Consider the following 5,363-nt stretch of genomic DNA (forward strand, 5'->3'; position numbering starts at 1 on the left):
ATTTTAAAGCTGCATGTCTGCCAATTTAAAATCCACAGTGGAGGTTCACCAAAGTACAAAAAAACTGTTTCTTTGTCCATCAAATTCTGGACCTAACTGCAACATCAATAACATCCTGAAATTGTTTTGTGCCCACGTTTAATGCAATCGGACCAAATGTCCGCCCCAGTGTGTGGCTAACCGTTTTGTGCTTTTATTGTGGAGGTCTGTGTCACATTTTATGTTGGTTTATGTTGGTTTATTCTTACGAAACATTTCAGGAGTCAGTCATTTGTTAAAGAAACAGTTACAGTCAAGTTAGATATAACATGTGTCTATAAATGCGGAAAAATAGTAGGAAGTAGAAATGGAGTGAACTGGAGTGCAAGTGTGTCCGAGCTGTACTTAAGGACAGTGTTGGAGTTAATGTATTTTGTTAACTTCTGCCACTGCTGTTAAAACCAACTCCCTCTCTCTTGTGCTCTCCAATTTGTATGTCAAGACAGATTAAGTCAGAGGCTAAACACTGAAGCTGAACAGAGCGCATTATCTTGAAACTGCAGGGGAACCAAGAATCAACCCTGAGCATCACACTGTCAACTGAATGAGGAATTTTGCATTGGCCACAAAGCTGAGCCAGCACGCACTGATTTCTGTACAAGCCTGGGATTATTTAGCTTTCGCTACAAAGAATGTATTCAAACAGTTTGTCCACTAGTGCCGCCCTATTGTGCTGCCACAGCAAACTGTGCTCTACAGCCTAAATGAATGCTTTCACCGGTGTCTTGTTTACTCACACGCACATTTGAAGGTATACACATCGTCAGCCAGGCCAGGCACATGAAAGAATACACACACCCCTGCAAACACCTCGCAATATAAGCACTGAACAAAGAGCCATCACTACGGCACATGTGCTGCATAACAAATGTGTAAACACAAATACATTCGCATTTTGTCCAAACAAACGCAGCACACAGATCACTCTCTGCTCATTCATAGCCAGGTTGTTTCTCTTGTCTAATCTCACCCCTTAAATCATTGAGTGGCAGGGCAGAAAGACTCACCAGCCCATCTGTATTCCTGGGTGTGCGTGACCTGCACTCTAACGGATGGGCTTTGACCACAGGCGAGCCAGATGAGGAGCAGAGCAGAGTAGTAGTATTACTATCCCACACTGGCTCTGCCTTTTGCTATTCTCCACCTCCGGGCTCAGCCTTCTTTCTCTCTGTGCCGGCAGGGTGGAGCCTGATGAGTGTTGTGTGAGGTCGGCTGGGTTCCTGTTTGTGCATTTATGGCAGTCCATCTGTGTTAATGCGTTAGGGCAAGAAGCAGTTTGTGTGTGTATGTGTGTGTGGATATAAAAAGGGCATGAAGTTCTTCATCTGAAATGGCCATCACTGTAAGTTTCTTCAGGGTTTTGCATTAGCAATGGAGATTCTGCCTTTTTTTCTTTTTCGCACACATTATATAATAAGCAGACAGATATTAATTATTGATCATCATTTTTACTTTGGTTTATGTTGATTCAAATTTTTGCAAACACATTTGTCTTCAAATCCTAGGAGATTCGGAGGAGAGGCAAAGCATGTGGGTTGAGTTGCAAGAATGCTTTCTGAAGCCCAGTGTCTGTGCAACTGCATCAGATCCGAGATCATAAGGTCAGGGGAAAGGAATTTGTACAAAAATAGCAACTGGCAATTAACTTTCCCACAGTGAAAAACTGGCATCGGCCCGGCTATTTGTTTTTTATCATCACCCTATTATTACAGCTGTATTTTTGGCTTTATTTTTCAAGGCTGATGAAAGATGGGCAAAGAGGCAGAAAAGATCCCAGGGCACTCGGATTTGAATCAGGCATTGGCAATTATCAGTGTGTCTTATCTGAAATGTCATTATATTAGCAGAATCTTAGATTCCTAAATCTCCAATCTGCAGTGCTGTACTTATAATTTGTCATATGACGTACTACAGCACATTCATTTTCACTGTAGATAGTAGATAATAAGGTAGAACAGAGTTCTGTTTCCTTCAGCAGATCATGATTTGTGTCAGGTATTGCTGCAGTTTTTTAAAACCCACTCCTGTGATCCTGTTGCACTAATGTAAAGCGGAGATCTTTAAAACATGTATGCATTAAGCTCCAAAAACGCCAAGTGCAATACTTAAAAGCTGCAACCAGAGACTCAGGCAGATACTATAACCAGCAGTGTCTTTATTTCAGCACTTCAACAAAAACCCAGTGCACACTTTGTACTCCCTGCCACCACCATTTTCCATTGAATACCTGCATGGTGCTCTCTCTCTCTTTTTCTCCTAAAACAGCTAGCTTTATTCTTATGAACTATATATAAATGTAGTTCACCATAAGCTACATCAGTACACCTTGCATTGTATCTTGCATGGAAATAAAACGATTGTCCTGTAAAAATCAGGGCAATAAAGTAATTCTGATTAAACAGAAAAATATAAAATGTATTAAATAAATAAATATAAATAAAAATCATTATTATTTCTTATTGTGGGTAATTTCCACTTTTAACAGTTTTGTTTTTGTTGTCATCAACTCAACAATGATTTTTATTTATCTCTCTCGATAGATAGATAGATAGATAGATAGATAGATAGATGTATATCATTCATTCTTTCATTCTTTCTTTACTCTCCCCTAGTGGCTCCACGATGTAACGGTTAACACAATGATGTTCCCATTTCAAGATTGGGAAGAAATACAAACCCAGCCTCAGGGAGTCACAAGCTACTGTACTCCAGTGCTGGTCCCAAACCTGGATAAATGGCAGAGTTGCATCAGGAAGGGCATCCCTCATCAAGTCTCTGCCAAATCAAACATGCAGTTCCATCTTCTGTGGCAATCCCTTGGGAAATAAACCAGTAGCTGAATGTACCTTTTGTTGTTTGCTCTGTCCTGGCATTTTATTCTCAGGAATTTTCATCAGCCAAAAAGGTTTGCAGACTTGTTAGCTTTTCTGCCAACAGGACTGTGAGTTTGTTCGAAAGATCTACGTGTACCATGTATGACTTTCTCATAGTTATTTTTGAAAATTCTATTTTCAACAATTAACTATGCTGAAACACTGTTCTGTTTCTCAAGCTGGGATTAGTCATAAAAGACTGTGTCTTGCTAGGTAGAACTATTGATGCATCTCTAGCAAAACGGTGCAATGCAGCTTGTTTTTTGCACTTAAAACACAGCTGCTGTAGGTTCATGGATGGAGGCTTGTCAGTGCTCTGCGTATGGCTTATTTAGGCAGTCATAAAGACAAAACAGTGGCAGCGCAGATTACAAGTTTTACTGTTTACATGCACTGCTGCCATCTTACATTGTGAAGTCGGTAGGGCTGTGCTGACTTTGTGAGTTGGGAGTTTGGCTTCCAGACTTCCAGAAAATTCTGACTGGGAACACAGAAATGACAACTTTCAACATCAAATGGAATGCACCAATAGTGACCCCCAATAGTCAACAACCCATAGCCAAGGAGTCATGAAAGTAATCTGTGCTGTTTCATTAAAATGCAAATATATATATACAGACTGGGACAATTGGCATGTTTCACAGCAGCCATTTTTACATCAAATAGCAGTTAATAGTGTTACTAATGAAATTCATGAAGATTCTGTAAGTTCCATCTGTCCATTTTCTTCCTATTATCCAGTTCAGGGTTGCAGGGGGGTTTGAGCCTATCCAAGCTGTCATGGGCTGAGAGGCAGGGTACACCCTGGACAAATCACAAATCTGTGACAGTGCTAACTAGGGATGGGTACCGGTATCGTTCTGACATAAACGGTAGTAACCAGACCGAAAAGCAGCGCAAATTTCGGTGCTTTTTTTCGGTGCTTTTTTTTCCAGAGCTGTGATACACTTTAGATTCTAGCCAATCATTTTACATTTCCGAGGATAGTAGGCGGGTCCAGGTACGTACGTTCTTTTAGAGCAGAGCTACAGATTAAAAATGCCCAAGGCAAAGCGGTCAAAAGTCTGGCTGTACTTCACAGCAAAAGATGCAAACTCAGCAGCCTGCAACAAGTGCTTTAAGCTGATACTGTGATACTGTCAAAGGAGGTAACACCTCAAATCCGATGAAACACCTGGCGACGCATAGCGTTTTTTTTAAAAGCCGAGAAATGCACCGTATTTGATAGCTTGCTGTGAGACCTCACACATCTACTGCAGGTGTGGTGCCTGTTATCGGACCCGGAGTTAGCAACATCCCCCAAAAACCCAAAGAGTAGAGTCCTGGCCCCTAGCCCTGCCAGTGTAGCAGAAATGATGACGGATGATGATGGCAGCAGCAGCAGCCGTTCTTCTCTGCGTGAGTAGCTTAATGTTGTTGTGAATTTACATTGAGTAGGCTAACCACGTTATTACATTAATGCATGTAAGGTGAACTAGCAAACATCATCATAGCTACATGCGGCTGTCTTCTTGTTTGATGGCAGATACTCCCTTCACCCTGGCCACAAAGGCTAAAATGACCAAAGAAAAAGAAGAAAAAGTGGAAAACATTTAAACATGAGAGGTTTTTAGACAAAGTTTGTGTTTTTTCCATTGTTTAAGCACTGCTTCCAGCCAAGAGTGATGCCATAAATCCCCTATAGCTGCAGAAAAGACTAACATTGTTATCTTTTTACAAAAAACAGCTGAACATGAGAGGTTTTTGGACTAATTTTGTGTTCTCCATTCTTTAAGCACCGGTTTGAGCACCGTTTAAGCACCGGCACAGTTTCAAAAGTACCGGTTTGGCACCAGTATCGGATAAAACCTAAACGATACCCATCCCTAGTGCTAACACATAGAACAGACAACCATTCACACTCTGACCTAAGGTCAGTTGAGAATCACCAATAGATCCAACCCCATGCATGTCTTTGGACTGTGGGAGGATGCCAGAGTAACTGGAGAAAACCCATTCAGACATGGGGAGAATTTGCGAACTGCACACAGAAAGGCCCCACACTGGATTCAATCCCAGGACCTTCTTGCTGTGAGGTGGTAAGAGTTTATCAAGAGTTTATGTGATTAGTTACACCTAATCTGGTGCAGCTGGGGCGATTGTGGCTCAAGAGTTGGGAGTTCGCCTTATAATTGGAAGGTTGTCGGTTCGAGCCCCGGCTTGAACAGTCTCGGCCGTTGTGTCCTTGGGCAAGACACTTCAGCCTCCCCTCTGTCAGTGCGCCCCAGGGTGGCTGTGGCTACAATGTATCTTGCCATCACCAGTGTGTGGATGACTGGGTGTGTAAAGCACTTTGGGGTCCTTAGGGACTAGTAAAACGCTATACAAATATAGGCCATTTACCATTTAAATTTTATATCAAGTGGATGTAGTTGTAGATGTTGTTTTCACCATTTGATATGATTGAGACAC

At 41.7% G+C, this 5,363-nt stretch overlaps 1 protein-coding gene across 2 annotated transcripts in view; it reads left to right on the forward strand.

Annotated features, from left to right (window-relative positions):
- The window catches only part of wapla (WAPL cohesin release factor a), a 25,813-nt gene extending 22,939 nt beyond the window's left edge, over window positions 1-2,874 (forward strand). Inside the window, exons 21-22 of one of the 2 annotated variants that reach the window (XR_001290308.1) lie at window positions 1,545-1,640; window positions 2,652-2,874. The gene's annotated coding sequence lies outside the window, so the exon portion shown is untranslated. The remainder of the gene's footprint in view (window positions 1-1,544; window positions 1,641-2,651) is intronic. The other variant, XR_001290309.1, reaches the window with a different exon arrangement.
- The last annotated feature ends 2,489 nt before the right edge of the window (window positions 2,875-5,363 follow it).

Source organism: Pundamilia nyererei, unplaced genomic scaffold, assembly GCF_000239375.1.
Source record: "Pundamilia nyererei isolate P.nyererei 1_Seehausen unplaced genomic scaffold, PunNye1.0 scaffold00024, whole genome shotgun sequence".
NCBI lineage: Eukaryota > Metazoa > Chordata > Actinopteri > Cichliformes > Cichlidae > Pundamilia > Pundamilia nyererei.